The sequence below is a fragment of the Crinia signifera genome, chromosome 3, assembly GCF_055691185.1.
Source record: "Crinia signifera chromosome 3, ASM5569118v1, whole genome shotgun sequence".
Classification (NCBI taxonomy): Eukaryota; Metazoa; Chordata; class Amphibia; order Anura; family Myobatrachidae; genus Crinia; species Crinia signifera.
This window is the reverse complement of record NC_139219.1, coordinates 292,591,401-292,614,552: the sequence shown is the minus strand read 5'-3', so window position 1 is coordinate 292,614,552 and position 23,152 is coordinate 292,591,401. Positions and strand designations below refer to the sequence as shown.

The 23,152-nt window shown below is 45.1% G+C and overlaps 1 long non-coding RNA gene across 1 annotated transcript in view; it reads right to left on the bottom strand.

Moving 5' to 3' along the window:
- LOC146062763 (uncharacterized) overlaps positions 1-23,129 on the bottom strand; it is a 57,250-nt gene extending 34,121 nt beyond the window's left edge. Inside the window, exon 1 of the long non-coding RNA XR_014471504.1 lies at positions 22,947-23,129. This is a non-coding gene — a long non-coding RNA (uncharacterized LOC146062763). The remainder of the gene's footprint in view (positions 1-22,946) is intronic.
- Between the last annotated feature and the right edge of the window lie 23 nt (positions 23,130-23,152).

Sequence of the window (23,152 nt, the reverse complement as noted above, 5' to 3'; positions counted from 1 at the left end):
CTCATCCATAACCATGTTTTTGTTCCAACCAGCCAGATCTGAAGATAAATCTTACTAGTGTATGGGCACCTTAAGCTTGCGAGCCCTCTTACCTCTATGTCGGTTTGCTACTACCCAATTTGTTTTATCTCTGTTGTTTCCAGTTGAAAGCGCAATGGTGTATGTGTGCGCTAAGCGAAAGTGTAAATAAGTAAATATAGCATAACTGCAGTTGTATATATGGTTCTGTATGTTTGCTTGTTATGCCTTTTTGTTCAGTCTTAAGGAATCTGAAAGTTTTTTAAGAAAACATGTCTGAAAGCTACTGAGAGTGAGAGAGCGAGACCCATGTTGAATGGTCCTGAACAAGCCAGAGGAGAAGAGAGCGGGATACATATGGATGAAATGAAGTCAGGATGCCGGTGGTCACTATACCGATGCCGATGTCCGAAAGGAGAGAATCATGACAGAGTTCAGGTAAGTGTTCTTGTTAACCTCTGCCCCCCCCCCCCAACCCTCCCTTTTAGCAGCCTAGCCATCCACCCTCTAGCCTGCTCCTAACAGGTGATTCTCGATGCCTATACCTAATTACCCCACCAGCAGCGTAACCCACACTTCGAAGTGCCTAAACCACTCCCCACAGCCTTACCCTAACCGTTCCCTCCCCACAGCCTGACCCTAAGTCCCCCCACTAGAGCCTAAACCTAGCCCTCCATCCCCAAACCGACCCTAACCCACCCTGCATACTTAAAGATTGGGGTGTCAACTGTGGGTATTCTGGCATCGGCATCCTGATCCTTTGGTGGTTCCAGCACCGATCTTCTGATGGCAGTGGGGACGCCACCATCGGTATACCTGTATACCCAAGAGACCCTGTACAACGTATCTATTGGAGCTGCTAAGAAAACAAAGAACACACTCAATGGGGCCTATTAATCATCACTTCATTTCTACAGAAGTAGGTGAGAATTATGCATATCTTGGATATCTCCTGCTTACCTTTCACTACCAATCTAGACCGTTGTCCTCATATGGGGACCTAAATTCATTAACCTCTGAAAAGACTACATTTGTAGAGCTTGACCGAGGAAATATTTGGCATTTGTTCCCGTAGCCCTGCTGTATACCTATTGGAAGGAGTCGATGGACACAGATGTTCAGTTGTTTCAGTGCTCACTGCAAATGTAATACTTATTTTTTGGGGATTCTTTGCCCCATAATTTATATAATGAATAGGTCCAATGTGAGTACAATAACATGTACAGAGAGAATTAGATTTGGGTGAGTTATTTTGTTTCTGTGCAGGGTAAATACTGGCTGCTTTTTTTTTACACTGCAATATAGATCTCACTTTGAAGTAAAAGCCCCACACAAATCTAACTTTCTCTGCACAAGTAACATCTGCCCCACCTGCATGGTTTTGTCCATCTAAGAAGGAATTTGCCAGGAGTGAACCAAAATAACAGGGGGGGGGGAAGGGGGGTGCTGCGGGTCGGGGGACTCGTCCTTGGGAACGCCCAGTGTTCCCATGGAAATGCTGGGCATTCCCATGGAATCACCAGGTGACGTGGGCACCAGGGGCGGGCAGCTTACATTACCAGATGTCAGCTGCCTGGCCAGTTCCTCCCAAATGTGCATGCATACTGTATATACAGTAAGTGACCTGAGGGTCACTTTATATATATGCGTGCACTCACCACATCTTTCAATGGTTGGCGACCATCAAAAGATGTGGGAGTTTCCCCACGGCCTGCATATGGATGGTTATGTAAAACATCCATTCGCAGGCCATGTGAACATGCAAGGTGTACAAATGGGGGACAGGCAGCCTGCCATTGGCAGGGTGGGTTCTGGTGGACTGGAAAGTGAGTCAACCAGAATAACCCCCTCTGTGTACATGTAAAATGCTGACATTCTGCATGGACCAGCAGTGGAGGGTTTGGCACTAGAGGGAGGGTTAGGGCTATGTGTTTGGCATACTCACCATCGGATGTTATCATCATGATACTCACTGATTATGCGCTAACAGCAGCGACTGCCATCTGTAGTATTGACACCAACCTTATGTAAGGTGCAGAGGGTTAATCAGTAACAAGCTTTTATCTGCCAACCTGTATCACATAGACCTTTCTATACAGTATGTCCATGACTCTCCCATGACAGCTTGCCCTGTGTTGTTGCCCAGATGCCCCCCAGTTTTTGCCCATTTCATACAATGCAAATGATGGCGGATATCTGACTTAGGGCCTTATTCTGGTTGGAGCGGCCGGGCCGTACGCGTACGTCCCGGGGTTTTTCACGATCTGCGCATGTGCAAATACGCTAATGCGCCGGCGCGAGCACTCCACAACGCTTACGGCCGGTGTCTCAACGTGCGAAAAAACCTGTACGCGAGCGTACGGGTAATGGGGCGGCATAGGGGCGTGTTTATGGGAGCGGCCGAAATAATGAGGGAAAATGGGCGTAAATATGGGCGTACACGGGGGTGTGCACCCAAAATGAGCGGTGCTACTACCGCACGATCGACTAAGGCACCGTTCGTTTCGGACACCAAACAGGCGGCCGCCAACCGCCAGCTAAAACCACCCCTACAGATACCGCTTGCCAGCGTGCGCCTGAGTTGGCTAATTAACGCTGATTAGTACTCAAACACATACACCTGAATGTAATAAGCAATGCTGCAGTCTATTAACTCCAAACCATGATTTCACTGCCTGCAAGCCACACATGCAGCACGCAAACACATTGGAAGCTTATGTTTCTATACTTCTCCACATTTAAAGGTTTGTTTAATTTAAGGTAAGAATCTTTTTATACGCTAAGGTAGGTATTTGATAAACAGACACATTCACTACCTGCTTTCATAGACTTTACGCAGTAGCACACTCAATCTACACAAGTCGACATGTGTCAACGTGTTCACTCTAATACTAACATAGGTTTTGTATTTAGGATACAATAACATAAACCACATCTAACACCTACAAAGGATGTTTCTGCAATGTTTGAAGCCCATGACCACTATTTTCCACACAATCTTTGTATAGTACCCAAAATTATGACCTGTACCACTATCTCATCTGCTATGATTTGGATTTCACTACACTCTGGATGTAAGATGCCACCAATCACATTATTGCACTCTCATCTCTCTAACAAAGGATTCCTACATCTGCTTATGACACTGTCAAATCATATATATTTTAAAAGTTATGCATGTTTGTTCACAAGCTAATTTATCATGTTTGGCCCATTCACACATCTTTTTTTAGGGAGGACACATATGCATTCCTACACAAATGTACCTTTTCACCCTTGTTTGTCTGCCTCACCCACTCCATGAGGAAAGCATTGTTCTGGACCTGCTTTTACCTACTACTGTAGGAGCTACCTCACCTGCACACAAACTGCTTTCTCACCTATTAAGTTGCTCTGCACATGTGCTGACACAAACTAATTAGCAGGGAAAAGTTGGATAGGAACATGGGAATGGCCATGGAGAGGGTTACACATGGGAAACTTCCACCACACTTCCACAAATGTTCAAAAATACCCTGGTCAGTAAGTACACATAAATCTAGTATTTGTTTCACACAAGAAATTACACATACCACAATTTTGTTTTAATTTGTAAAATAAATTTATTTGCTGTTCAGCATCACAGCTTGACACTTTAATGTGACAAATCAAATAAACAAATAAAATAGACACACAAATAATAAAACAGCCAGAACAAGAGGTTGCATATCTCCAAACATGTGTTACCCTGCAAATGCAATGGTGAAAGAAATGGGGACACCAGAATACGTACTGCAACAACCAGGGTGAATACTAAGCAAGATACACACCACCAAAAAAAAAAATCCTGCATTTGTAGAGGTCAAAATACGAACTTTCATGCCCATGGCACGCAAATGGATCGATGGGCAACTCAGGAAGCGGATGTCCAGTGCAATTTAAACCTTTGGCCTCCAATCACAGAGGAAGTGAACCAGGTCTCATTTGGGCCCTTTTTTGCCCCTTTTAGATGGGGCCTTGGGGACAGGGGCCTTTGGCTCAGCTGGCTTTCGGCGTCTTCCCCTAGTCGACACAGGAGGGTCAGCCGAGGTGGAAGGTTGGGGAGCAGCTTGGGGTGGGGCAGCAGATGGGGGATTGTCCCTTAGGGACCTGGCGGTGGACAGCTGCTCCGCAATAAGTTCATTCTGGCGGCTGAGGTGTTGGGCAATGCTTAGCATGCCAGCCGCCAGAGTGTCATTAATGCGGTTCAACGCATCAACCTGCAGCTGGTTTGTGGCCTTCCACTCCGCCAGAAAATCCCCCACCTGCTGCTGACGGATCGCAGCATCCACCCCTTGCTGCTCGATCCTGTCCAGCGTCACCAACAGGCTCTCACTCCATGTCTCCTGTGGCTGGGGCTGGGGGCGACGTCTTGGTGGAGGCTGGACCACCTGCTCCACCTGTGGCTCTGCAGAGGAAGATGCTGCCGGTACATCCTGACTTTCTGCTTCTGCTAGGATAAGAATTGAAAACAATGTCACCATCACATACGCAATAAAAAACATCTTTCTAAATACAATGCATTACTGTGACTTACCATCAAAAGCAGCAGCAAAGACCTCCGCCGGGAGCTCACTGTCCATATTGGAGATCCCCCTGATCTCCCCCACATCGATGACATCACAGGAGTCCAGCTCCAGGGGGGTAAACTCCAAATGGTCAGGCATAGGACCGCTCCCGGTGGACATGCTGTGGTTGTAACGGTCAGTCATCTTCCTCTTCAGGGCACTTTTGAAGTCAGTCCACCTACAAGTTTAAAAATACAAATATCACCATGAGATATGTGCACCACTGTGCTACGTGTAGGGTTACCACCTAGTCCCTTTAATTCCGGACACATGTTACTTACACAGGTTCTGTGGCAGTTTAAAATTAGGTGAAGTGGAGTCTTGAAGTCAGCCAGCCACAGAACCTGTGTAATTAATATGTGTCCGGAATTAAAGGGACTAGGTGGTACCCCTAGCTACGTGACATTTCCTAGTGTGGGTGATCTTATGTTTTTTTGCCATGTGTGGCCAAATAATTCTTTGATGGACAAAACCATGTGCACTGCAGGTGAGGCAGGTGTAAAACCCCACCCAAATCTGATTATCTCTGCACAAGTAACACCTGCCTCACCTGCAGTGCACATGGTTTTGTCCATCTAAGAAATATTTGGCCAGAAAGAGTGAACTAGAATAAGGGCCTCAGTTCCTGCTGGAGACTGCTGAAAAATTGCCCTGACAAACACACTAACCTTTTCTTCACCGCGTCCCAAGTTCTGACCACTGGTGACACCTGGTTCACTTCCTCTGTGATCTTGTCCCAAAGGTTTCTCCTTGCACTGGCACCCGGCTTCCTGGTTGCCAATTCAATCCATTCGCGTGCCCTGGGCACGAGAATTCACATTTCGGCCTCTACAAATGCAGGGTTTCTCCTTCTGGTGGTGGTATCCTGCTCAGTCATCACCCTAGATGTTGCAGCACGTTTTCTGGTGGCCCCAGCTCTCTCACCATGCACCTGCTGGGTCACACCTGTTTGGAGAGATGCAACCTCTTGTTCTGGCTGGTTGCTTGGCCCTTGTGGAGCTGGTGGAGGTTCACCAGGGCCTGTTACTGAGGGGCCCGCTTGATCTTGCAGGCGACTCCTCTCTTGGGCCCTCCTTCTCCGCTCCTCTTCCCTCTTCTGTAATGCTTGAAGCAGGGATTCGGCTTGTGCTCTCTGCAGAGCGTCCTCTGCTGCTGAATCGTCAGAGTCAGACATGTTTGCAGCAATTGTGGGCTGCATCTGACTGAATATTTATATGTTAATCTCCCGCCACGAACAAGGGGGCGTATATTTTTCCCCGCAAGGTAGATGCAAATTTACGCCGATATTTCCCGCCGATAATTGCCGCTTAAATTACGCAGGTCTCAATGCACCTGATCAATCACCCGTATATGTATATACACAGGTTGTGGAGCATTGTGGGCTACATCGTGAAATGTGTGCACCTGTCATTCCAATGATGAGTGTTGTCAGCTGGTATCTGTTGGAGTTCGTGTATGCTTTGTGAGTCACATTTCAAAACATCACGTTATAATGCTTTCCTTACATATGTAATGTGTATGAAATTGTCATACAGCAACATGTTGCATTGTGGCCCTTTAGGCAGCGTAGTTATAAGTAGAGGGTTGCGTGTATTATTTTCCGCCTACTGTATATACAGTACTCCTCCCCATGCATATCGGTGTATCGTGCCCCCTTTAAGCAGCGTAGTTATAAGTAGACGGTTGCGTGTATTAATTTCCGCATACTATATATACAGTACTTCTCTTCATGGCAATCGGTGTATTGAGCCCCCTTTAAGCAGCGTAGTTAGGAGTAGACGGGGTGCGTGTATTATTTTCCGCACACTGTAAATACAGTACTTCTCTCTTCATTGAATGCATGCTGTTGGTTGTGGTGTGTGTATATCGGAACGGTCCGCGTAAGTTTCTATTCGCATCCAGTTTGTTAATGTAAGAAGGATTAATAAAGTTAATACCAAACAAACAATTTTTTACACCAATCAGCAAGCACCAAAAGTGATATATGTACCTGCAATTAATAACTGCGCCATTGCCACCATGACTTCAACCAGGGCTAGGGCGTTTTCTACCCAGGAGCTATTGGCCTTGGTTGAGGTCATGGACCGCCGCCTGGGGCCCAGGGGCCCTTATGTATCCAATCGGGAAAAGCGGCGGGCATACAATGCTGCCCGCCGGCTAATTTTCGCCAGGACCGGCGTGGATAGGAGCCTGGCTCAACTGGAGCGGCGCTGGTCGGACCTGCGCCGGCGGCAGCCAGTGTTGCTCAGCACACTTCGCCGCCATATTGCCCGATGTAAGTTTTTATTTACTAGTATGCCTGCGTTATTTTGCAAATGTTTTCTGTACTTTTTATAAATGTGTCCCTGAGTATGTGGGTGTATATGGGGGTGTATATGGGTGTATATGGGGGTGTATATGGGTGTATATGGGGGTGTATATGGGTGTATAGGGGGTGTATATGGGTGTATATGGGGGTGTATATGGGTGTATAGGGGGTGTATATGGGTGTATATGGGGGTGTATATGGGTGTATATGGGGGTGTATAGGGGGTGTATATGGGTGTATATGGGGGTGTATAGGGGTGTATATGGGGGTGTATATGGGTGTATAGGGGGTGTATATGGGTGTATATGGGGGTGTATATGGGTGTATATGGGGGTGTATATGGGTGTATATGGGGGTGTATAGGGGGTGTATATGGGTGTATATGGGGGTGTATATGGGTGTATAGGGGGTGTATATGGGTGTATATGGGGGTGTATATGGGTGTATAGGGGGTGTATATGGGTGTATATGGGGGTGTATATGGGTGTATAGGGGGTGTATATGGGTGTATAGGGGGTGTATATGGGGGTGTATAGGGGGGGGTTTAAGTAGTTGATCAGTTTTTGGGTGTAGGATATCAAATAGTTTGCATGATAAATGTCTGAAATTTCACAGCAATGATAATTTTGAAGGTTATGAGCATGACTAATGTGAATTTTTCTTTCCCCCTTTTTTATGAAACCCAATCTTCGATTTCTATGCCATCAACATGAACATTTCAGCACGGGCAAGGGCACGCATTGAAGCCCGGGAGCAGGCAGCCCGGGACCAGGCAGCCGAGGAGGAGGAAGAGGAGGGGAAAAAGAGGAAGAGGAAGAGGAGGAGGAGGAAGAGGAGGAGGAGGAGGAGGAGAAGAAAGAGGAGGAGGAAGAGGAGGAGGAGGAAGAGGAGGAGGAGGAAGAAGAGGAGGAGGAAGAAGAGGAGGAGGAAGAAGAGGAGACCCAGGGTGCAGTTTTCACCCACACAATTTCCCCATCCCCCACCCCCTCCACAACCCCCACCCCCTCCACAACCCCCCCCCCCCCCTCCACAACCCCCACCCCCTCCACAACCCCCACCCCCCCCCCTCCCCACCCCATTTCCAACCCCCCTACACCTCTCCACCACCCACCCCCAAACCTCTCCACTCCCCAGTAACACCCACTACCTCGGTCCAAACACCAGGACCATCCTCCTTGCTCCTGCCCCCCCCCAACCACTCCACAGCCAACCAGCGGCGCCCAGGATGGCTCAAGTAGCCGTAAGTAAATAATGTGTCTAATGTTGACCTACACATTTCTACACATAAACAATCACAACAACCACATATGTGTATCCAACATCAACATTAGTTGCAACATATCACTGCAGGGCGACCATGAGGTGTGTCCTGTCCTTCTCCAGGAACAAGGGTCCCCTTGGTGGTTTTTTTGAGTGTGGCCATGCCTCACCCCTTGAATAATTGACATAACAGTACATCCAATGAGATATCCGACATTAGTGGTGTGGTAGTTATGTGGCTCCAGGTGTTGGGTAACTCCAGTTCCCAGCATGATGTGCAACACAGGGCCAGATTATAATGGAGGCGCAAGGGGTCAGTGCCCCTGGGACCCCCTCTAGCTAGGGGCCCCCTGTGGTTGTCATTTTTTTTTTTAAAAAGAAAATGTTTAAGTTATGTTTTTTTTTTTTAGCTAAATGTTTTGTGCATGGGTGGGGTAGTGCTGCAGCTTCACCTATCTGCCAATGTGACAATGATTTATGGTGCTGAGCATCGGGAGGCAAGGCACACTGATTGCACAAGTGTGCAGTGCATTTCTGGGAGTTGACTAAGTCCCATGACACTTTGCACCAGAGGACAGAGGCTGAGAAGTTTGTGCTGAGCTCTGATTGATGGAGCTCATTACATACTTCTCAGGTCCATGGAGAACAGCAGCAGCAGCTTAGTCATAGGAGGGTTTTTAATCAGAGGCAGCACTAGGACTGTGAGGTCTCCTCCAGAGTAAGGGGCAGAGGGACAAACACAGGCTTTTCATGTGGTGTGTGTATATATATATATATGGTGTCTATTATTATTCCGAGTGCCGCCAACCCCCTGTCTATATATATATATATATATATATATATATATATATATATATATATATATATATGATACAAAAGTACCAACACACTCGCCATTCCTAGGAATGGGGTGCAAACAGCACCCACATCCCAGGGTGGGGTGCGGTGGCCTGTGACCACACACTCTAGTAAATACAAACACAGGGAGCCCAGCACTCACTACAACAAACTGACTCACCTTAACATTCAAATAATCAATAAATAAATAATGGGGTTTTAGTTCATGAATTGATCAATGCATTTAAGCTTGCAGCCCATCGCCAAGGGACCCCATTTCACTGCAAGTCCTACACTAACAACTGTTTTTCTTGAGAACCTGGCACCTGCTTACACATCATAGCTAAAATGAACATGTGTTTTTTTTCCTGGGTTAATGCTCAACTGCCAAGTAACTGATGGCTTTTATAAGGTGAGACAATCCCAAACACAGCACCTGAATTAGTATTAAAGGGGCAGCTGTCACAGGTTTCAGGTAAATGAGCTTATCTAGGGTGCATGAGAAAGCTATGATCACAGTAACAGAGGTTAATTAAAAATCAACCCTAATATATAGATACAAAAGTACCAACACACTCGCCATTCCTAGGAATGGGGTGCAAACAGCACCCACATCCCAGGGTGGGGTGCGGTGGCCTGTGACCACACACTCTAGTAAATACAAACACAGGGAGCCCAGCACTCACTACAACAAACTGACTCACCTTAACATTCAAATAATCAATAAATAAATAATGGGGTTTTAGTTCATGAATTGATCAATGCATTTAAGCTTGCAGCCCATCGCCAAGGGACCCCATTTCACTGCAAGTCCTACACTAACAACTGTTTTTCTTGAGAACCTGGCACCTGCTTACACATCATAGCTAAAATGAACATGTGTTTTTTTTCCTGGGTTAATGCTCAACTGCCAAGTAACTGATGGCTTTTATAAGGTGAGACAATCCCAAACACAGCACCTGAATTAGTATTAAAGGGGCAGCTGTCACAGGTTTCAGGTAAATGAGCTTATCTAGGGTGCATGAGAAAGCTATGTTCACAGTAACAGAGGTTAATTAAAAATCAACCCTAATATATAGATACAAAAGTACCAACACACTCGCCATTCCTAGGAATGGGGTGCAAACAGCACCCACATCCCAGGGTGGGGTGCGGTGGCCTGTGACCACACACTCTAGTAAATACAAACACAGGGAGCCCAGCACTCACTACAACAAACTAACTCACCTTAACATTCAAATAATCAATAAATAAATAATGGGGTTTTAGTTCATGAATTGATCAATGCATTTAAGCTTGCAGCCCATCGCCAAGGGACCCCATTTCACTGCAAGTCCTACACTAACAACTGTTTTTCTTGAGAACCTGGCACCTGCTTACACATCATAGCTAAAATGAACATGTGTTTTTTTTCCTGGGTTAATGCTCAACTGCCAAGTAACTGATGGCTTTTATAAGGTGAGACAATCCCAAACACAGCACCTGAATTAGTATTAAAGGGGCAGCTGTCACAGGTTTCAGGTAAATGAGCTTATCTAGGGTGCATGAGAAAGCTATGATCACAGTAACAGAGGTTAATTAAAAATCAACCCTAATATATAGATACAAAAGTACCAACACACTCGCCATTCCTAGGAATGGGGTGCAAACAGCACCCACATCCCAGGGTGGGGTGCGGTGGCCTGTGACCACACACTCTAGTAAATACAAACACAGGGAGCCCAGCACTCACTACAACAAACTGACTCACCTTAACATTCAAATAATCAATAAATAAATAATGGGGTTTTAGTTCATGAATTGATCAATGCATTTAAGCTTGCAGCCCATCGCCAAGGGACCCCATTTCACTGCAAGTCCTACACTAACAACTGTTTTTCTTGAGAACCTGGCACCTGCTTACACATCATAGCTAAAATGAACATGTGTTTTTTTTCTGGGTTAATGCTCAACTGCCAAGTAACTGATGGCTTTTATAAGGTGAGACAATCCCAAACACAGCACCTGAATTAGTATTAAAGGGGCAGCTGTCACAGGTTTCAGGTAAATGAGCTTATCTAGGGTGCATGAGAAAGCTATGATCACAGTAACAGAGGTTAATTAAAAATCAACCCTAATATATAGATACAAAAGTACCAACACACTCGCCATTCCTAGGAATGGGGTGCAAACAGCACCCACATCCCAGGGTGGGGTGCGGTGGCCTGTGACCACACACTCTAGTAAATACAAACACAGGGAGCCCAGCACTCACTACAACAAACTGACTCACCTTAACATTCAAATAATCAATAAATAAATAATGGGGTTTTAGTTCATGAATTGATCAATGCATTTAAGCTTGCAGCCCATCGCCAAGGGACCCCATTTCACTGCAAGTCCTACACTAACAACTGTTTTTCTTGATATATATCCCCTGCAGGTAACCATTGACCAAGTTTATTCTGCCTTTACTCTATGTTTTGACAGTATAATATTCGCCCATGCAGTGTGCGGCCAGTAATGACAAGTGCAAGGGGGCCCCCCGCTCTAAAGTACCCCGGGCCCCCCAAAGGCTTAATCTGCCACTGGTGCAACTTAAATGTAGAGATTGTTTTGGTAATAGTGTGTGAGGCCATGCGGATGCATGCTTTACAAACATAGCTGTAGGCCTATAATTTGTACAGCAATGTCCTAAATTTAAAATAGTAAGGAGTGCTTAAGCCACAACAATGTCATAACCCTTAAATAGCACAGGCTAATTGTGAGGTTAGAGGAGAGTCCCCCAAAACCAAAGTACCAATTGGGATACAGCATACATTCATTGATGAAGGAGTAATTGAATTAATGTTATTTACTATGTACAGTATGTGCGTGTTAACATATTATTTTTTAGTACTGTGTTTACAGCAGACCCATCTTCAATGTAGTTTCTAAATGTATGTGGCCTTCACACATAACTCTGAACTTTTTATTATGTACAAATACAACAAACATTTGTGTATATTAATTTTTTGTTTTATCCCTTCATTACAGACACTGAACAGCAGCAGGAGGAGGTGGCCGCAATAATGCGGGAAATAATGGTCACCCTCATCTACCTGCAGCTACTTTTTGGCCTTCTGGAGGCCCGCCTTTAATTTTTTATTTATCCCCCACCCCTTTTTATTTTTGTATCCAATAAAAGTTTTATTACAGTTCGAAATTGCCTGTGTTTTTAATAATAAATATGTTAGAGGGCGTGTAAGGGTAGGTACATACAGATGTGTACTGTAAGTTATACTTGTAATTTGAGGTGAGGGGTAATGATTGATGTGTGAATGTGTGTGTTTTTGAGTAAAATAACACATAGTGAAAATGCATGAATGTTTAATGTTGTTCGATTAAAACATCACACATAACATCAGGGTAGGTATACATGTTACACATTTTGGACAAAGTAATTACGTACATAATTTAGTACATATACAGAAACACCAACATAACTTGATTTAAAAGTAACAGCAATATGGGGACACATAGATAGTGATTAAAATGCCACATTAGAACATAACAAATATACATGTAATGTGGGTTAAAATGTAGTTTTATTAGGTCTTTATTAAGGTAGACAATTGAGTTAATAGAAAACAATAATTGAATAACAAATAGATTAATTAATCAATTGTCAGATTAGTAGTTGAGAGGCAAGATTTGCAGGTCCATATATGTGAAGGGTATGCCAGCGTGCACGGACGTACGCTCACTCTCACGAGCGGTGACATAAGCTGAGTTTTCCATTGAAAACAATAGGGACCCGTCCGTGCAAACTGGCGTACGCTCAGATCGCCGCAAGAAGGCGGTGGGGAGACGGAGGAAAGACGGCCGTAGACGGCGCCGTACGCTCAGTTGTACGCCTGTTGTCGGAGTGCAAGGGCTGGCCCGTCCGCGTACGTTGCCGTACGCTCATTTGTACGGCACTCCCCTTCTACGGTATTTCTGCCCGTACGTAAGCGGCTGATTTGTGGGTGGACTTAACCCTAACGGCCGCGTACGGCTAGCGTGCGGTAACTGTGAACGTACGCACGTTTGGCCGCTCCGATCAGAATAACCTCCTTAGAGTCTGTTTCAGGTACACAAAATGGCATATGCTCACAGGCGCTGTATGAAGGGCTGGTGTAAGGTTTCTCGGCACTTTAGGCAAAACTTTAAACTACTGACTCCTCTAACCCCACACTGCCACCGATACCCAATTTCTAGCCCCTCAAGTGAAAGTGTGGAAGTGGTGTCTTAGAAGTTCCACAGTTGCCACATGCATCCTTAACTTTATGATAGGCAGACTCAGTGCCAACGCGCCCCCCCCCCCCCCCATCCCCCCCATATCCTGCCTGAAGCTGCATATATAGGTAGGATATTATACATACTGTATACAAAATACATCCATACCTTACAGAAAACACAACAATTAAAAATGTTTAATTACATAGTTACATAGTAGTTAAGGCTGAATAAAGACTTGTGTCCATCAAGTTCAACCTTCATTGAATGGTTTAATCCATTCTGTCATCGTCTCCCGCATTGATTATTGCAATAGTCTCCTTATTGGCCTTTCCCACTACAGACTCTCACCACTACAGTCCATCATGAATGCAGCTGCGAGGCTAATCTTCCTCACCAGACGTTCATCATCTGCTAAGCTACTTTGTCAGTCACTTCATTGGTTACCTGTATTCTACCGTATTCAATATAAAATACTTTTACTTATACACAAGGCCATAAACCAAACTACACCAACATACATATCGGTACTTGTTTCCTAGCACGGCCACAACGATCATAATCGCGGTCATCGGGGGAAAATCGCGGCCATCGCGGGCATCGCATGCGCAAAAAAATCGGGTGCGATGGGCCAGACGCGATGCCCGCGATTTCCCCATAGAGAACAATGTTAAATGCCTCAATTTACCCGCGATGACCACGATTTCCCATAGGAAACAATGTTAAATGGCTCAATTGACCCAAATTATCATAGGAACAATGGTAAATGGGTCAAAAACACCCCTGAACATTGAAATGTCCCCCCAAAAGTATTTTACGCCACCACGTGATCAACGTGAACCCGAAGCGTAGCGAGCGCAGCGAGCCCGCGAGGGGCGGCGGTACGCGTCCTCCGACCTTTTCATACCCCCACTATCCACTAGGGCGTGGAGTGAGAACAGAATAGTGTGGCGAGCGCAGCGAGCCACCGAGCCCGAAGCGTGGCGAGCCCCGCGAGTGGATGCGGATACCCGTGAAGCCCGCGAAGGGACGCGTTTACCTGTGAAGGTATCCGCGGCCCCTCGCGGGGCTCGCTGCGCTCGCCACGCTTCGGGCTCGGTGGCTCGCTGCGCTCGCCACACTATTCTATTCTCACTCCACGCCCTAGTGGATAGTGGGGGTATGAAAAGGTCGGAGGACGCGTACCGCCGCCCCTCACGGACTCGCTGCGCTCGCCACGCTTCGGGTTCACGTTCATCGCGGGGTGGCGTGAACTACTTTTGGGGGGACATTTCTCTGGTCAGGGGTTTTTTTTGGCCTTTCTGGCCCATTTACCATTGTTCCCTATGATGATTTGGGTAAATTGACCCATTTAACATTGTTTCCTATGGGAAATCGGGGTCATCGCGGGTAAATTGAGGCATTTAACATTGTTCCCTATGGGGAAATCGCGGCCATCGCGGGTGCACCATTTAAGCATTTTTAGGCGCACACGACGCGACCGCCCCAATTTTTCACTGTTTTCAATGCATTTCAATGGAAAAATCGGGGGCATCGCGTCGGTCGCGTCGCAGGCCACTAAAATTACCCCCGATGGCCAAGATTTGTGGCCGTGCTAGGAAACAAGTACCTACATATCTTCTCTTATCTCAAAATATCATCCAACAAGACCTCTACGCTCCTCCCAAGGTCTGCCTCTCCCATCCAAACTCATTACTCCCTCCCATTCCCGACTGCAGGACTTTCTTCGGGCTGCACCCACTCTGTGGAATGCCCTCCCAAGCACAATAAGACTCTCCTCCAGTCTCCAAACCTATAAGCGTTCCCTAAAAACTCATCTCTTCAGGCAAGCTTATCAAATTCCAGAAGCAGCTACTTAACCTTCATAGTCATAAAAAATGCCAAATAATCACTATTGGCATCAGTGGGAAGAGATTTGTTTGATTCAGAACCAGCCCTTCTATGTCTAAAATTTTGTAAATCACATTTAAAAAGGTCTCCCTCCTCTCACCCAACAGTGGCGGTTATTCTAGTTCACTCGGAAAGGCACAATCACTCTCTTATGGACAAAACTATGTGCACTGCAGGTGGGGCTGATGTAACATGTGCAGAGAGAGTTACATTTGTTTTATTGTTTCTGTGCAGGGAAAATACTGGCGACTTTATTTTTACACTGCAATATAGATATCAGTTTGAAGTACAAACTCCACCCAAATCTAACTGTCTTCTGCACATGTTACATCAGCCCCACCTGCAGTGCATATGGTTTTGTCCATAAGAGAGTGATTGTACCTTTGCGAGTGAACTAGAATAAACCCCTGTGTTCATTAAGTTTTCAGTATCAGTGCTCACAGTGTTTATTATATGTACAGTATCAGGGCACCTTACCATGTTTATTATATGTACAGACATTGGCTTCCGTTCATCCCAGTTTCCTGGAGGCAAGATAGATATTGGTGCCCCTTCCCCATATAAATATATGAAAGAACAATTCAGAAAATATTTCTATAAATCCTGTTACATTTTTTAAACATTTTTTATATTATTATTATTTTAAACAAATACATTTCTTAGCAGTCACACCAAGGATTAGAAATTGTGACCTGTCTCACAGGAGGCAGACACCTTACTTATAGAGCTTTTTGCTCCTGCACTATAAGCATGCAGATTCTGACTGTATACAGTAACTTTAGTTCAAAACCATTACTATTACGCAGAGCTACAGTATGTAGTGTAATAACAACACATAGCTAGAATTCCTATGCTTCCTATGCAGAATCATATAGCTCTTTTAGTGGAACAGAACATGGGTTCTAATACAGGGTGTGACAATAGCTAAAATTATGTTTAGAATAAAGAAAGTGTGACGTGTATTGTTCTGCTTGGAGGGGGAGTCAGCCACAGATTCCATATAGATGGCTTTCAATTAACTGATTCAACAGCTTTCAATTAACTGATTCAAACATGCAGTTGAGTAGAGGTGCCCCCTTGGGAGCAGGAGCCTGGTGGCAGATGACTCCATTGCCTTCCAGCGTTATGAATCTGTGTACAGTATCAGTGCTCCTTACAGTGTTTATTACATGTACAGTAGCAGTGCTCCTCACAGTGTTTATTACGGATACAGTAGCAGTGCTCCTTACATGTTCGGTGGCAGTGCTGATCACAGTGTTTATTATGTGTTCAGTAGCAGTGCTCCTTATAGTGTTTATTAGGTGTACAATAGCAGTGCTCCTCACAGTGTTTATTACATGTACAGTAGCAGTGCGTCTCACAGTGTTTATTAGGTGTACAGCATCAGTGCTTCTTACAGTGTTCATTACCTGTACAGTAGCAGTGCTCCTCACAGTGTTGACTACATGTACAGTATCATTACTCCTCACAGTGTTTCTGTGTATGAATTTACCGGAAGTGGCAATTAATAATTTTTTATTTTCTTGGATTTACAGATTTTCTTGTAGATCAGTCCATTACATGTACTGTACATTTCTTTATTCCTGCCAGCGTTTCTTGGGGAATGACACATACTGGGCCTTATTCTAGTTCACTCTTTCTGACAAAATCCTTCTTAGATGGACAAAACCATGTGCACTGCAGGGGGGCAGATGTTACTTGTGCAGAGAGAATTAGATTTGGGTGGGGTTTTACTTCAAAGTGAGATCTATACTGCAGTGTAAAGATAAAGCAGTCAGTATTTACCCTGCACAGAAACAAAATAACTCACCCAAATCTAATTCTCTCTGCACAAGTAACATCTGCCCCCCTGCAGTGCACATGGTTTTGTCCATCTAAGAAGGATTTTGTCAGAAAGAGTGAACTAGAATAAGGCCCACTGTATGTTAGGAATTATTAGTATGTATTTTTTTTATGTATTTTATGTAAATTGGGTAAATTTAAAGGAAACTTGGGCCACACAAAGAATGTTGTTACACATCTGGATACATTCAAATGTGTTATACAGTATATTAATGAGGGGCATTCCCGCAGGCACTTACAGATTGCTACTTCTGCAGCAACACTTGCCAATATAACCCTGTGATATAACTTAATGTGCTGTTTGGGAATACAGGAAGAATTGTGGGCTAAGATGAGAGCATCTGCAGATATACTATGTTTGCATCCGCTGGTGGCGAGAGTTTAAAGGCTTATGGTGCACTGGAAGATGCAGGCCAGGTACACAAGTGTTACATTGCAGAAAGGATGAATTGGGATTTTTATGACACAGGATTATTCAAGATTCAATGGGGCAGATGTATTAAGTCTGGCGAAGAGATAAACTGGAGAAAAAGTAGAAGGAGATAATGCACCAGCCAATCAACTCCCAACAATCATATTTCAAACACAGCTGATTGGCTGGAGCGTTATCTCCTTCCACTTTATCTCTTCGCCATGCTTAATACATCTGCCTCAATGTTAGCAGCTATCGGAGGTCATTTACATTGGTCTTCCCAAATTTAAGTACGTCCTTTATTTTAGTAGAAAAAGCGGTGCTCTCTATGTAGGATGGGCATAAAGATAAATTACCCTTTCTGCATGATCATTTCCAGCTGTGCCCACAATCCAGCAAGAGGGTGATTCCCAATTTAAGAATATGGGTAAGTCATGTGGAACCATATCCTGGCATCTACAGACAATGGAGGCAGCCAATATCCGTTCTATCCACTCACTAGGAACTAGTAACCCCACTGAGGCATGCAGGCATAGATTGCATGCTCACAGGTATTGGTTCATCCCACACAATGACGGCCTCTGCTGTGTGCAAGTAAAAAGTTAACTGTATCACTTGGGACCGTTTTAACATTGTATAGTGTATAGTGATCACCTGTACATACAATATGGTAAGATCTGTAGAGTCTCTATTCCCCCACTTGGTTTCTTAGAATGGGTAGGGTTCATACTGTAGGGTTAAAAGGCCTAAGGTTTACAGGGCTGGAAGGCCTGTGTGTTTGTAGTTATCTTCCAAGAACTTTTACTGGCTCCCTTGTAGCTGATAATGAGCGAGTGGATCGGCCTATTTACTGATTAGCTGGATTACTTCCCATTTAGTCACATGATTGTAATGGCGAAGTGGTTGAGTAGCAAAACTGACCATACTTTATCAATATTACCCTCAATCAAGATTGACAGGCATTAAACATTTAGTGAAATTTCCACCCATTAGCCAATAGGAGAATTGCATCCTACACTTACTATAAGTGCCAGTTAATGATCTCTGAGGAGTTTGTGGACTTTTTCTAACTTTCCCGGAACACTCTTCCTCTACTACTTTTATCCATGGAGATATTATGAGATATTACTATCCATCAGTAATTCTTTACAAAATACAATGGCTGACATAAGATAATATTATATTTATGCAATATAATTTAACTCTAAGAGGGAATTCAATTAAGGGTGAATCTATTCAACCGGCCAAATCTGTGCAGCAGCTGCCATGCTTAATGGCAGCAGAATCTCACTCAAAAGGGTTCACTGCCACATAGTTTAATGAGCAATTTTGTGCCAATTGGATATTAGGTCCTACGGCAAAGGATGAAACATAGGCAGCTGCTACCAGTATTTAAACAACATGGCAATTTGAACACTTTGCGAACGTTGCAATTAAATCCCCCCCAACCAAATAAACATAACTGTGAGACATTGGGGTCTATTCAATGCCGTGGGTGAGCGGTGACAGCGAGCAGGGCTTCCTGCTCGCTGTCACCACTCACCCTGTCAGTATTCAACTCACAACCCTCATACGCCAATTCCCCCTCGCTCCGTTTTTTGAGCGAGGGGGAATGGGCGTATGCGGCTGCAGAAGCAGCGAGACTCGCGGCTAAATACAGCGGGTTCGCTGCATTAGGCGCGGGTTTCGCTGTTTGGGGGAATCCTCGCCGTCCTATGATGGCGAGGATTCCCACGGAACGTTGAATAGGTCGAGCGGCCGGCAAGGGGGTTAAACAGCGAGGATCGCTGGTTTTCTGCGATCCTCGCTGTTTATCCCCCTCGCCGTCCCGCTTGCCGCAGCATTGAATGCTACCCTGACTATTTTGTAACTTCTAATGTGTTTTTTGTGTGTTTTGCTTTTTATAATTTGAACAGCTCTGCAATTATTGTCATATGTAGTCTTCTCTCTCCTTTTCATTACTGCATTCAATTTGCGATACAAAGCTATACAATAACCCGCTCAATATGGTCTAATATACAGTACATGTAACCAGTAACTTCCATAAAACATTTGTACACACAGTAAGATTTGGTAAGTTATATTGTGGGTGCAGCGGTCTGTGATAATTTATACAGTATACACAAAAGGAGCACCGAGCCTGTAGGTCTAACGCACCACCTTTCTTTTCTAAAAATATTTTTTTTTTAAAACATAGAAAAATCTCTAAACTCTGATGACAACACCACCAAAGGCAATATAGTACCAATCTTCCACCCAAAATATATATCCTACGGTACTTGACTCTTAGAAATTCAGAATTCAGCACAGTCGCCAATATCTCAATGCAAAGTGAGTAGAGTTAAGAAACCACTTTAAGCAATTTAGCTAAAGGAGGGTATACGTAAGTTAAATTGCTTTTTTTTCCCTTCTAATTCCCCCTCCCCATCTACCCGCTAAACAGAAAATCCTTGGAAACTTAAAACTCTTTTAATCAGCTCGAAACCATTCGTGAAGCTTTTCAGCTATAAGGCAACATGCATTGCCTCTGATAAATGTCTATCACTCATTTGCATATGCTAACAGCTGCACTTTAATCAGTGTTCTAATCCCTAACGATATTAATGAATTTTTTTTTTTTTTTTTTTTTTTACGGTGCTTTTCCCCCTCCTCTGTCTCTTTCTGTCTCTCCCTCTCTCTCTTTCTTGGTATCATGTTTGCTAATTCATAGCTGATCGGTAGAGAGTCTATACCGCTTTTTATGAAGGATATAATAGGCTAGTCCTGTTATCCTGCTTGAACAAATAATTAACACTACAAAGGGGACACGTTCTGCTGAAAAGAGAGAGTATGAAGGCTTGTACATGCCTCTCACTTCTTTACTGCTCTCTTTCTTGATTGTTCTTCTATCCTCCTTCGCTTTGTGCAAGTCCTTTGCTACTCACAAAGGGAAAGATTTTTGATGAAATGTAGCTACTATGCCGCAACCGAAGCTATTGCTAAATCCTGGCAGACGACAAACAGCAGAGTCTGCTTGAGATTTGTAAACGCACACACTTGCAAACACTTGCCCACACGCACACAAATACACACATATATGTGTGTATTTTTTATTTACCTATAGTCATGCTTGATGTCCTAACCATTGACAGTAGAACTAGAGCAGACTCGCTGACTACTTTTGCGAGCATCCTCCGCTCTCTTGGCCACCGTGGTCTGTGTGCACAGCCCAGAACTGGCCAGTTGTCCTTTTTTAGATGCTGTAGCTCCCTCTAGCCAGAAAAAGAGGCTGTGGGATTTTGTGTGCCTTTATCATATGAATGAATATGTTACTAATATACAGGATGTATAAAGAGACAGCCCGAGAGACAGACAGGCAAACACCAGATTGGCTGCTGTGTGTTAAAGCTTGGTGCACACTATACAATATTGGTGGTGCCGCCGAAGGAACCATCTATTGGTGTGTACCATACTTGCCTACTTTTCAAAAGCAAAATGAGGGAGATTTTAGATGCTAGCAAAATGCACCAAGTGCAGCGTCGCGCACCATTGAAGGGGTGTGTCATCAACCAAAAGGCGTGTCTAGTGACTTGAACTAAGGAGATGCAAATATCAAATTTACTTTTTAAATGCATGAACAAACTACATTTTCTTGATGTATCAATCACTAAACAGGCTAACACTTTGCAGACATCCGTGTATACAAAACCGACAGATTGCAATACATTATTGTCGGCATCTAGCTTCCTTCCCACACCCCTCAAAAATGGTCTCCCCCCCAAAAAAAAAACAACAGGGAGGACCATGCACATATACCCCCCATACCCACAGTCACCGCCCAGCATTACACCACATACATACACACCTGGGCACACCTTATACAGCCTCATGTCCGGCACATATACCCCCATACTCACAGTCACCGCCCAGCATTACACCTCATACATACACACCTGGGCACACCTTACACATCCTCATACCTGCTACATATACCCTCCATACCCACAGTCACCTCCCAGCATTACACCTCATACATACACACCTGGGCACACCTTATACATCCTCATATCTGGCACATATACCCCCCATACCCACAGTCATCACCCAGCATTACACCTTATACATCCTCATACCTGGCACATATACCCCCATACCCACGGTCACCACCCAGCATTACACCTCATACATACACACCTGGGCACACCTTATACATCCTCATACCTGGCACATATACCCTCCATACCCACAGTCACCGCCCAGCATTACACCACATACATACACACCTGGGCACACCTTATACAGCCTCATGTCCGGCACATATACCCCCATACTCACAGTCACCGCCCAGCATTACACCTCATACATACACACCTGAGCACACCTTACACATCCTCATACCTGCTACATATACCCTCCATACCCACAGTCACCTCCCAGCATTACACCTCATACATACACACCTGGGCACACCTTATACATCCTCATATCTGGCACATATACCCCCCATACCCACAGTCATCACCCAGCATTACACCTTATACATCCTCATACCTGGCACATATACCCCCATACCCACGGTCACCACCCAGCATTACACCTCATACATACACACCTGGGCACACCTTATACATCCTCATACCTGGCACATATACCCTCCATACCCACAGTCACCTCCCAGCATTACACCTCATACATACACACCTGGGCACACCTTATACATCCTCATACCTGGCACATATACCCCCCATACTCACAGTCACCTCCCACCCAAAAAAAAAAAGCAGGCTTAGTGGGTGGGGGGAGAGAGGTTGCAGACTGATATACTTACCGCTGGTCGCTGCTCCCGGCTCCCGCTGTCACTCACAGTCCCGCTGCCACGCACAGTTGCTGCTCCTCTCTGTCCACGCTGCCCTCCTACTCCGTGCGCTTCCCGGCTTCCGCTCACTCTGCTGCTGCTGCCGGATACCCACACAGCCCCGCGCGGTACCCGGCATGCTCAATGACACTAGGGCCCCGCCCCCGAGACATGACGATCGCGCATGCGCAATGCATTTCGGGGGGGGGGGGGGGGGAATGGAACAAAAACCGGGAGGGTAGGCAAGTATGCATAATATATCACATGCAGCTTCAACCCATATTACGCCCATTACATATACACAGCACCCCCTCCCCCATATTACACCCTGTACAGTACACACAGCACATTGCACAAAACACTATAGCATATTACATGCAGATTCCCCCCCATATTACACATATTTACATATACACAGCACCCCCTCCCCCATATTACACCCTGCACAGTACACACAGCACATTGTACAAAACACCATAGTATATCACATGCAGCTTCCCCCCATATTACACCCATTTAAATATACACAGCAGCACCCCCCCCCATATTACACCCTGTGCACAAAGCATAATGTACACAACACCATAATACATTACACACAGCTAATACATGCAGCACATTGCACACAACATATTAAATTATACATAGCAGCAGCCCCATATTACACCCAGTACACACACATGATACACCAGCCCCCATTTCCTCAGTGCACACAGCACTCACCTGGCTGTGTTGTTGCTCATGTCAGGGACTTGCAGGGAACCAGCCATGTCTGTGCTGTGGTGAGGGAGGGCCTCGGAGAGGCAGGAAGAGCTGGTCTGTGTAACACGGAGCTGAGTGTGGGGGCGGGCCCAGCCTCAGGGAAGCCCCGACTGCAGTGCCAATGATAGCTATGATCCTGATGCACAGACTTCCGGTCTGTACGCACA